The following is a 12800-nucleotide window of genomic DNA, read 5'->3' as shown; positions in this document are numbered from 1 at the left end:
GGTTTCTTATGGAAACAAAGATTAGATGCACAATATTTTGGAACAGTGTATCCTTCAACGTTGACTAAACCAAGAACCATACATAGGAGTTTCCTCCTGCGAGGTCTGGCGGATATTACCTTTTACCCACTCCAGACGTCTTTGGAGTATTATGGGAAAAGGGGTCTGAGTGAAAAAGCACAACTGAGTTACTCTAAATGTCTTACGTTAGTTTTATCGCCCTTCCAAACGCGTTGGGCGCCATGTAGTGTAGTTCCTATTATCCCAATAGGCTCTGCGCATTGGAATAATACCTTCAATAGTATAGGCCTAGACCAGACGTTAACTAGGTCTACTACTGTCGATATTAGACTTAAAGTTTTGGGTTTGCCAGCTAGCTCAGAGTTCACTAGAAGCTTTCTCGAATAGGCAAGGAGGAGTTGAACCTCCCTGGATAGACAAGAAGGGATTTAGTTTCTGACAACCATAGAACATGACAACTTTGCTCTCCCCTAATCAAGAGTGTATCTCTAGAGTCGTGTGAAAACAAAAGACGACTTATTTTACTCAGTCAGTACGTGCATTCTTAGTCTCACCAGATTGTAGAGAAAAGGAAGAGACGGGCGTGTTCAATAAAAGATGTTATTTATTGATCAGTCTCTTTTCTCATACAAGAGAAATGGATCGATATTATTGCAATACTTATGGTTAAGTAAAGTGCATACAATAAAAGCAGAAGTATAAAATAATACTGTAAAAACATTGATATGGTTTCTAAGCCATATGAAGGTTTAAAATGAATACATACACATTTACATTTGACTAATCGTACTCAACTGGTGTTTCTAACTACGCCTACCCCGTGTACCTGACCTAAGCCTAATACGTGGGCGGGAATAGAAAGTTACAGTTTAAGTTAAGTTTGTTTTGCCAAGTGACTGACTAAAGAATTCTCTGCAAGGGGTTATTCAGTTCCGTACCTGGAATCTAGGATGAATGAGGGATGGTATCTCTCGTCTCTGGTCTCGATATTCCAGGCTGCCTGCGAGGGCTACCCGGAAGCGCCGGAGCTGGATTTCTCGGCAGGAGAAAGCAGCGTCTCGTTCTCAGCGCGTCAGGAAAGGCGGGGCTGCGCCAGCGGGGTCTGCTCTGCTCTGGGCTTCGGCAAGTCTGGCTGCTCCGATCTCGTCACCACCGCGTGTGTTTGCATAGGACAATATCGGTAATATTTATACCTTTAAGGTGCCGAGATTGACGTAAGGATGGACATAGATACGTCAATAAGGATGTCATACGACCTGGTCGTTAGCACATTCTTTTGCTGAAGTTCTCGGTGAAATCAAAACAATGGCCGCAGGGTTTTTCCCAGGTCTGTCATAGGTTTGATTTGTTTTGAGAACTCCGTATGCCTTATCAGGGGCTGGAGGAATATCGCTTGTCTAATTAGATGGCAAGCGTTATGACCTAATCAGATAACACGTTCCTGTGCCGTAGTGTGGCTTTATCAGATAACGGTTCCTGCATCATGGGGGTTTTCTGCCTCATGGGATGGCTGCTAGTTAACTTGTTAACCAGAATAGGGTCAGGAATAGGGGGATCGATACAGAACCTATAGGAATACATCACAAGGGAACAGGGTACAGGGAACAGGAGGATCCAGGGGTACTCCTTTCACCAGGTTGGACGGAACCAGCCACCAACGCAGCTGGAGAGAAATGTCTGGAGTCACTGGAATGGAGACAGCATAGTACTGGGTCCCCGGATTCCAGTGAGACAGAAGGTGATACACCAAATGGATGAGGTGTCTGTGAGCCCAAGGAACCAGAAAAAGGAAAGCAGCCATGTCCCCCTGAACCCGCAACCAGGGGGACATGGCTCCCTTGTGGAAGACAACGGGGCAGACAGGAGGGACTCCAGACGAGAGCTAAGCCAGAGCCGGACTCCAGACAGTTCCATACCAACGTCACATTCTCCTGGGCCTTAAGGAAAGACTGGGATGAAATGAACCAGTCATCAAGGTAGGAAAACAAAAGCACCCCTGAGCATGTAACAGACCCACCAGGAGAACCAGGACCTTGGAATACACCCGAGGGGCGGAGGCCAAACCAAAAGGGAGGACGCAAAATTGGAAATGCTGTCCCAGCGCAAAGAACCGTTAATACCTCTGGAAGAGAGGATGCACATGAATATGGAAATACGCATCCAAAAGGTCCAAGGAGGACAGAAAGGCCCCAGTGGAAGAAAGGGGCAGAATCTTCTGAAAACTCACCATCTTGAATCTCTGGTAAGGCACATAGGAGTTCACGGTTTTGAGATCCAGAACAGGGCGGAAAACCCTGACGCCTTCTGCACCAGGAACATCAGAGAGTAGCAACCCTGGCCCAACTCTGCCTTGGGAACATGAATGATGGCACCCTTCAGGAGAAGATCCAAGATCTCTACCTTCAACTCCTTCTGCTTCAGAGGATTCCAAGGAGTGGGGGTGGGGACAAAAAGATCTGGTGGCTGAGAAGAGAAGTTGATAGAATAACTGTCCAATTTGGCTGCCCACCTTGAGATAGTCAGGACTTGGGAGAGGCATCGGTAAGGGCAGCACCTGCTGGCTGTTGCTGGGACTTTGCAAAGAAGAGGGTGCCACGGCCACCACCCCTCCCCCAAAAGGACTGGGAGGGACCCTTCCCAGTCGATGGGGGATTCCAAAAGGCACGGCTATAACCAAATCCCCGACCTCTCATAGCAGGACTCAGAGGCGTCAGTAGCTTACGATCATCCACTGATTTCTTCAGTAGATCTTCAATTTGAGGCCCAAACAACTTAGCACCATCAATGGACATGCGTGATAGGAGGGACTTCTGGGAGTCCTCCAACTTCCAAGACCTTATCCAGATGTTACGATGAGCAGAAACAATGGAACCAAAAACTGCTGCAGCAGCCGACACAGAGTCAAACGTAATATCCAGCAAAAAGCAAACCGGCAGTTCCATAAGGGATGGAGGGGAATTAATGTCCTCCCATTGCTGGAGGTCCTCAGACAAGGCCTGCAAATTATGCAGATGAAACTGAACTATATATGAGGCTTAAGCACCTGCCCTGATGGAAACGTTCACAGCAGAGTAAGCCCTTTTAGCAGCACTGTCCCCCCTTTTGTCCACAGGATCGCTAGGAGAGATTATGGAACCACTGGAGGCCAGACCCACCATTAGAGAGTCCACTTTTTCTTGAGAGCGAAACTCCGTCAGGAAGTTCTGAAGAGGGTACTTTTTAGCAAGGAACCAAGGTAATCCAGCCTTCTCAGCATCAGACCATTCCCTGGACAGAAGCCCCCAGATGGCCTTAAGGATGGGAAGGGTGTCAGGCTCCTTCCGGCGGTACTGGGAGGAAAAAATCCTCCTCCTCATCCAGAGGAACAATAGTCTGAAAGGCCAAATTGTCTTTCAAGTGAGTCATGAACTTCTTCAATTCAGTACCTTTAACAAAGCAACCACCCTGTTCCTCATCCGAACCATCAGAGTCTGGGTCAGGCTGAGAAGAAACCCTGGAGGTCTTAGGCACCAGCCCATCCCGTGCTGCCAAGGCAGAATCCACCGCCTTGTTAATCATTGCATGCAGAACATCAAGATCCATGCCCACAGGCTGCTGGGAGCAAGCAGGTTCAGATTCTGACACAGAAGACTGGTGCTTACTCTTCTCAAAGCGTTTCCCCTCCATACCGAAAACACAACTGCTGAGAAGAGGAGGACCAATCTATAAGGGGGCGAGACACACCACTGCTAAGCAACTGACCCTGCCCCCCTCCTGACGCGGCACGTCGAAGATGGTCATCTCGTGACCATAAAATAACCCTGGGAACCGCTCCATGTGAGGACCGGACCTGAAGGGAATCACAGGTAAGCCAGGCTCCCTGTACAAGGGAGGGGAGTTTAAAAATACACGATGAAACCGTAAGGGAGAGAAAACAAGCTGCCGCTCCCCATTGCTCAGCACGGGAGAGGCACCAAACACAAACCGCCGCACCAGCAGGAGCGGCGGCCGAACAAAAAAAAGGTGAAGACTAAATAGCAGACCCCAGAACAGACACTTACCAAGACCAGATCTGCAGGAGACGGTCATCACGTACCTTGTGAAAAAAACAGGATGTGTTCTACGGTTGCCTTATCCTTATAGGTCAGGTGACAGGTACTTCCTGTCAGGCCTCCATATTGGGTGTTGACTTTTTTTATATGGGTGAATGCTGTGCCTGGAATACGGAGTGCTCCTGGGTGACTGTGACAAGGTAGACAGAGGAGGAAGGTAATGGAGAAGTGTTGTCTTTCTATTCATGTAAACAGAGTCTAGTGATGCTGGATGAAATTACAAACAGCACAGCTGCTTATATTTGTATGCAGTGTTATAAAGCACCAACTCTGCCTAAGGGCAGTGGAGCGTGGAGCGCTTTACGTGATGAACAGTTACTTTACAGAAAGGGCAGATTCATGTTCCATTTTTAAGGCACCTGGGGGCATATTAGCAAGGGCAATATCAGTGCTTTAGCGGGACTTTTTCCCGCTAAAGCGGCGAGATTGTTATCGCCCAATTAGCAAGCTGTCGCTAACCGCAGTTAGCTACAGGTTAGGGGCCCGCTTTACATGTCAGCGATATTTATCGCTAATGACATGCAAAGTGGGTGTACCCAAACTGTTAGCAACTGAAAACAGTCACTAACACAGCTATCGCCTATTGGCAAGGCAGGCGAAGCGATAAAGAAAATGCGCTAAGCACGATTATCGCTATAATCTAACACCTGCTAAAAAGTTGACTTACCTGTATAGCCAATGGGGGGTGGATTATCAGATTAAGCCCCCATTGGCATTAATGCTAGAATATCGCTGGATTTCCAGCGATATTCTCGTATTTCGCCGCTATTGCTGGATATTTTAGCACAATGGAGAAAAACTTTGCTAATAGCATGTTTTCTCCGCTACAATATCCAGCGATAGGCAGCGATAAAAAAAAATTCCGCTACGTGCATTTAGCGATATATATCGCTATTTCTTGTTTATAGGCCCCCTGGAGATTACGTGATTTGTCGAGAATCGCAGGACGCTGTAATTCCGCACTTTGTACCGTATAAAAAAATTGCTACTCACTTCACAGGCTTGCTGCACAGAGAGCAACAAAGTGACTGAGGGCAGCACAGCACACATGTTTACTGAGCCGTCAGACCGGCCTACATCATCCACTGGATGGGCCCTTGTTATGTGAACGGAGCTAGAGTTTCATCCACCTAAGGGAGTGTGTGGAGATTTCAACAACTTAACCCTTTCACTGCAGAGCAGATAAAACAACCAAGCAACTAGAAAGAGCTTGAAAGCCCTTGTGCGGTTAGGCAACATGCTTATCTAGGAGTTTATGACATGATTTTTGTACCCTGACTCACAGAATAGGATTCCGGAGTAACTTTATACACATATGACAAATACAATGCCATTTATGCAGACTCGCGGGGGGGGGGAATTGGAGCAAATAAAAATAACTGATTTACCAATACATTTTATTTTGAACTCACTGTGAGGCATGAGGTGAGACTGAGGCCGGTTGCAGGTCAATGCAGCGGTGCATGGCGCTGAGTCCTGAGCACAGGCCTGGATGGATGTAAACACGCTTCTCACCTGGTAGCACTCAAAACATGCTTCTCGCCTGGTAGCACGCAAAAAATGCTTTACGCCTGGTAGCACGCAAAACACGCTTTACGCCTGGTAGCACGCAAAACACGCTTTATGCCTGGTAGCATGCAAAACATGCTTTACGCCTGGTAGCACACAAAACACGATTTACGCCTGGTAGCACGCAAAACATGCTTTACGCCTGGTAGCACGCAAAAAATGCTTTACGCCTGGTAGCACGCAAAACATGCTTTACGCCTGGTAGCACTCAAAACATGCTTCACGCCTGGTAGCACGCAAAACATGCTATATGCCTGGTAGCACGCAAAACACGTTTCACGCCTGGTAGCACTCAAAATACGCTTTATGCCTGGTAGCATGCAAAACACGAAACACGATTTACGCCTGGTAGCACGCAAAACATGCTATATGCCTGGTAGCACGCAAAACATATTTTACGCCTGGTAGCACTCAAAACACGCTTTATGCCTGGTAGCACGCAAAACACGATTTACGCCTGGTGGCACCAAAACACGCTTTACGCCTGATAGCATGCAAAACACGCTTTACGTCAGGTAGCATGCAAAACACGCTTTCAGCCTGGTGGCACGCAAAACATACTTTACGCATGGTAGCACGCAAAACACGTTTCACGCCTAGTAGCATGCAAAACACACTTTAAGCCTGGTAGCATGCAAAACACGCTTTACAGCTGGTAGCACACAAAACATGCTTTAAGCCTGGTATGGTAGCACACAAAACACGATTTACGCCTGGTAGCACACAAAACACGCTTTACGCCTGGTAGCACACACTGAGAGGGGCCTGCAGGATGGATATCAGAAGGCGGCAACTGCTCTTCTCCACTCTCCTCATGCACAATGCTGCAACTGGCGCTGTGCATGAGGGGAAAAGGCAAAAAGCATTGTCATTGTGCGTCATATTTAAAGAAACATGACCAATCACTCTGTGGATGTAAACAAAAAATCACACAGTGATTGGTCATGTCCTTTAATGGTCGTACTCTCACGCTGCTGTGTAAGTGCGACCCGGGGGAACGGGCTAGCCTGCCCAGGACCAATCCAGACTTTGCTCTCATGCATTTTTATACTTAAATCTGCGCAAGAGCAAAACAAGATTGGTTGGGGCAGGTGCACTCAGCGCTCAAAAGGAGACCAGGATGGTGTGCTGTGTTCCCTCTGGCTCCCTAATGGAGCATGGGTCCGAGGCCTTAAGTGTGCATGTCAGATTGGCCACAGTCAGAGACCAACATGCGCACAGGACTTCAGAAGGTGGCATCGTCAATCACTAGGTGATTGACCGTGGTTATTGTAAGTGAATAGTGTATTTTTGGGACAAGTGTTGCATAGAATGTACACTGTTCTTAGTAGATAATTTCTAATCCGTTGTGGCGTATTTCGTATAAGAATTTCACTGTCTGCAAACAGTGTCGCACAGAGTAAAATCTCTTCATGGAGTAAACATTGTTTACAGTACCCACTTTTCTACTGATATCCATTTCATTTCTCACTGTAGGTTCTGTGACTGTGAGGGGTTTGATACACATAAAAGCTGTGAGGTCATAAGCAGTCCCTGGGGAGAGGAGTTGGCCTAACGGCTAGGGCGGTCATCCTCTCATCTGGGGAACTGGGTTTGAGTCTCCGCAATGACGCTGAACATCCTGTGATTCTGGGCGAATCGCTTAATCTCCCCGTGCCGAACAAAAAATGAATGCGTCATCATGTAACGCAACTGGTGCTATGTAAAGTGGTCTGATACCCAATTCGGGTCAAGTTTGCGCTATATAAAACTCCGTAAAATAAAAAGGGCGGGACCCACTAGAGCCACTGATAACTGCAATTGTTGAATTTCTGTTTTTTTTCATTCAAAACTTTAATGTTGTCATAGACATATTTACCTAATTATAATGTCACTTTAACCTTTGTTGTTTTAGTGAATTTATATATATATAGAGAGAGATAGCTAGATATTGTTATCAGTGGCTACACAATTATTTGCATTTATGTGTGTCTGTATTTACTATTTATATATGAATGTCTGAATGTATACGTATGTTTATGTGCATCCATATAGTCATGCATTGATACAGGATTGTGTATGTTTGCAATCATGAATGCATTTATGTATTTTCTTGTTTTATGCGTGGTGAGCGCATGCGTGTATTTACGTGTGGGCACCGCTGTCCTGCAGTTTCTAACTCAACGAAACAGCAATGCAAATCGTCGTAAAAATGTAAATGTTTACACCGCAAATACAATCGGACCCTTCTGCGAAGGTGCTGAAAGTAGAAACGGAAGAGCGGCCGCCAGACGTCTGCCGCAAATGAGCACATCCGGCTCCCGCCTCAGAGGGGCAGTTAGTGGGTCCTGGGGGTGGGGCGGGGACACTTCCGCTTCAGTCTAAGCGCATTCATTCGGATATTTCCTCTGCCCCCCGAGACCGTGGGCTTCCAGGGCTGATAGAAAGGCGCATTCAGATAGAAAGACCCGGTGATAGGGCGCGGAGACACGTCCTTCCCTCAGACTCTCCTGGGCCGCCGGGCCAGAGGCGACACAGCGCCTGGTGCGGTCCCAGCGGCCTCCGAGGGGAAGGCGCTTTGAAACACAGACGCCAGCGGCGCCTGCACTGTGTGTGATGCTAACAGGATAATATACCCCATGACTGAGCCTGGAGTGGGGTTACCAGCGCCTCGAGCCTGCTGATGAGTGTGAAACACGGATGGACTTTGAGTCACTTATAGAAGTGCAGACAAATGTGCGCGCAAATTAGATGCAAACATTTCTTTTAGGGGGGCAAAGTCTCAGCCCTCGATTGGAGGGTGAGGAATGGTGAGACTTCACCATCACAAGGGATTTGCACGCACACAAACCCGCCAGTGATGTTATTATACTCTGCGCATCTGCATGTATGGTTTATGCCATGGTATGTTGTCACGTGCGCTTTTTTTTTTTATATCATTAGGTATTTACCCGGAACCAGGATGCAAAGAGTGCAATGTATGCAGTGCGGTAAAATCACACTAAAAACACATAGGGGCAGATTTACAAGCCCGTTGCGCCACTTTTGCGTCACTTTTAACATGGGAAAAGTGGCGCAAGGGGCTTGTAAATATGCTCTTGGGAGAGTTGTATTTTTGTGTAATTTAGTTATTTCATTCCATTTGTGAAGCGGCAAACTGTTTTTCTCTTGTGACGTTTGGCGTACAGTGGTAATAAACACAAATTTGACCTTTTGCACTACAGTAATAATTGCGTTATTATTAGTACAGAAAGATGTGTTATTGTGTACATCTATGTTAATTACCAGGGTCATGTCTATATCATCATAAATTACAACATGCTAGAGCAAGAAACTAGGAGATTTTGAAGAAGCTAATAGGAGGAATTAATTTTCCCTGTTGATTTCTGTTGGAGCAGCTGCAATTTTAAGTGGGGCGTGGGAGACAGCTAAAATGAAACCATATGTGGATAAAAAATCTCCCACCTGAGTCAGGTCTATTGTCATGTATGCTATATCTATATATTCATGCATGCCAACATTTTAGAAGAGGAAAGCCAGAGAATGTGTTCCTTTCCCTGACTTCCTCTGAGGTCAAGGCCTTAATCTGGTCTATTGTCATGTACAGGATTTGCAAGTGTGCTGCTGCAAGGCCGGTTATCAGAAAAGCAAAACTAAATGTTTTTGCTTACCTATTAGGAGCACAGAGAAAGAGCTATAGCAGGCAGAGAGAGTGTGACAAAAATATTGTGCGCTGGCCCTTGGGAGCAGGTTACTGGAAGTGCATTCTCCGATTCACACATGACGAGTCCCTGTTAGCAGAAGCTTGTCGAAGAATCGGGTTTTTGCATGCAGAAATCGAGAGGCGGGAAACTAGCCTTGAAATCGGTAGTCTCCTGACTGAATCGGGAGGGTTGGCATGAATGGATATTCATTCAGCCATGGTGTCTCCCTTTCCAAAAACTCACACGGAGCCACACCAGAGTTTGCTAATTTTGCTTATTTGTTCCATGCTGCAGGGAACAAAGGGTGCGTTTGGAGCAGAAGGGTCTTGATCATGTGATCACTCTTGGTAGCCATTTTGAAAATGGACCAAATCTGTGTCCAGGCCCGGACTGGCCGTTGCGGGCACCGGGCAATCCCCCGGAGGGCCGCATAGGTGGGGGCCGATTTTGGGCCACATGGGGGCCGTTTTTGTTACAGGGACGTTTTTGCAGCATATTGAAAACCGGCCCTGGCAAAGAGCGCGGTCGCAACCCCAACACACCCCACTTGGGGGGGCCGGCCGAGCACTTTGCTGGGGCCGGTTTTGGTTCCCAGTCCGGCCCTGTCTGTGTCCATGGATAACAAATAAGCTGCAAAATGATGTAAAACTGTAGCAAAAACATTCATTCATAGTTAGTCAATAGGCTTAAATCATTATTCAGCAGAGATATCTCATTATCGGTTGTCAGTCACAATTGTAAGTAATTAATTTGCTTTGATAACATTGACCTATTTTGCAAACTTGTGAATGTAGATTTATTCAAATTGCTACCGTGATCAAAGCCACATATGGCCGAAAATCATAGGTGTTTGTTTTTCTGCACAAATAGCGGTTCATTAACTCTCAGAGAGCACAAAATTATGTTCTTGTGGGAAGGTTCATTGGATTGGATGTTTGGCAGGAAGTGTGGAGCGCGTGTTGGGTGGCACCCTCCTTGTACCAGTGCCCGGCTGGAGGCTGTATATATATTCCAAACAGAAACGGGGACCCCTCGATAGCTCCCAAATGTTTTGGGCGAAAGCCTCACCAGGTGGAACACTCCACAACACCACTGACACTCTGAATCTGCTCACCTCATGTGTCTGTTTTTCTAGCAGAGTTTTTAAGCATCGGCTTAGCCCAGTGCCATGTAGGGTGAGCTAGAAAAGCAACAAGCCTTTTGCCAATTTGCTCACACTGCGTTAATCTAAAAAAAAGACAAATTCAAATATGTAAATTCAAATATGTATACATGCCTAGTCTGATTATAATATATAACAGCTTATCAGTCAAATATATTATATGAACTATGTCATGAAAAATAGTAAAAGAATATTGAAAAAGTGTATAACAAGCACAATATTTGTTGTAAACGCATCATGCACTAAATTTAGTCTCCAAGACCAATGAACTTATGATAATAGTAAGATGTTCTCATACGTACCATACTCATGGTACTGAGATTAAAAAATGAATGCATTTAGGGCCACAACACATGTAAGGTTATGCACAGTATCATGGGTTTGGAGACGAGCTACAGCAGAGTGGACACGAAGGATATCAATGGACTAGTGCCACTTAGTTGGCCGAGCATGTGACCGAACTGTACCGCATTGAGATGGTAACTGACCAGTTTGTAGAGGGGGGAGGGTGGGGGGGGGGGGAGTTGTGGGGGGAAATTTACTCAAAAAGCAGGTTCGGGGAGTTACTTAATGAGCTCGCACGTCATAGAATAACTGCAAGTTGCTTAACGAAAACTAAAGTCGCCGCCCGGCCTCCGGGCTGTGGGCATGAAGGCTGTGGAGATAGAACCGTGATGTTTAGTTTTTCTCATGCTGAATCTGAGCTTGCTGTGAATATATTCTTTTCCACCTGCACAAAAAAAAAATAATAAAAAAGAAAAAAAAAAAAATGAATGCATTGAAAAAGTAATAGATGACATTTTTTTTATTTTCTGATCATTTATTATTTCTTCCTGCATTCAGAAAGCCGATCAGCCGAGTAAAGAAGTCTTCAAAGCAGCTCAATCCTTTTTTTAAGCCTAGAGCAATTGAGACGGAAGCGACCTCAACACCAGTTTTGTGCGAAGATATTTCTAATTTCTTCGAAAACAAAATTTTAAAGGTGTTTGACACTTTTTTTCCGCCCCGGTTGCGACAGAGAAGCCGGACCTCCCTCTGGTCACTAGGTTGGTCCCGTCCCTTGCCCGCTTCTCCCCTATCTCGCAGCTCGAGGCTTTGGCTGAGATCGAAAAGTGCAAATCAGGGGCCCCTGATGACCCATGCCCACCCAAACTATGGAAAAGGATATCTCTGATTCTGTCAGATACACTCACCCACACCTGGAATACATCCCTTGCATCCGGAGTTTTTCCTGATGCTTGGAAGCATGCCACACTGCTTCCCTTGAAAAAAAAAACACTGGAGCCATTGAAGATTTTAGCAATCTCAGGCCAATTTCGCTCCTACCTGCGCCAGGCAAAAGCTGGAGAACCTGGTTCAACGCCAATTGAACAATTTCATTGAAAGCAATGACATCCTGCATGAAACACAGTCGGACTTTCGGCCTGGTTTCAGTACTGAGACCGCTCTCATAGAGGTTGCAGAGTCAGTGAGGTGGGCACTAGATTCAGGGGCATCAGCAATGCTGGTGCTCCTGAATCAATCCGCAGCTTTCGATATGGTCGATCATGCCAGATTGCTGCAGAGACTGGAAAGCATTGGCCTAGGTGGTAAGGCGCTGGCCTGGATGCAGTCTTATTTGTGCGACCGTTCCCAGAAAGTTGCTCTTCGCCCTTTTACATCTAAACCCAAACCTCTTTGGTGTTGTGTCCCTCAGGGCTCAGTCCTAAGCTCCCTACTTTTTAATGTCTATCTGGCCCCTCGTTTTACCTTAATAGCAAACTGGGGTGTCAAAGCGATTTCGTACGCCGATGACACACAGTTCGTCTTTTCCTACAAAGAGCAGTCAGAGGAAGCCTTTGGAAATTTTAAGGGCTGTCTTTGTGATATTGCTATTTGGATGAACACAAACAAACTAAAACTAAATGCAGGGAAAACAGAGGTGATCTTCTTTGGGCAAGGTCAAGTGCCTGCGTCTCATCTATGGTGGCCGACCGAAATGGGGCCCCCACCGCTCCCCAGCACTAGTGCAAAAAACTTGGGAGTAAGATGGGATGATGGCCTTTCTTTCTTAGCTCATATTCAACAGGTAACGGTGGGGTGCCTAAACAAACTTAGAAATCTCCGAAAGTTTCTGGATTTGCTGCCGGCAGATTGCCGTAAAGTAGTAGTCCATGCCACGGTAAATTCAAGACTGGACTACGCTAACAGCCTATATCTTGGTCTGCCGTAGTATGCAATCCAGCGGCTACAGATGGTGCAGAATGCGGCTGCGAGGCTGATCAAACATATCCC

Source organism: Lissotriton helveticus, chromosome 8 (genome assembly GCF_964261635.1).
Source record: "Lissotriton helveticus chromosome 8, aLisHel1.1, whole genome shotgun sequence".
Taxonomy (NCBI): domain Eukaryota; kingdom Metazoa; phylum Chordata; class Amphibia; order Caudata; family Salamandridae; genus Lissotriton; species Lissotriton helveticus.
The sequence above is the reverse complement of the archived record's forward strand: the minus strand, read 5'-3'. Positions refer to the sequence as shown.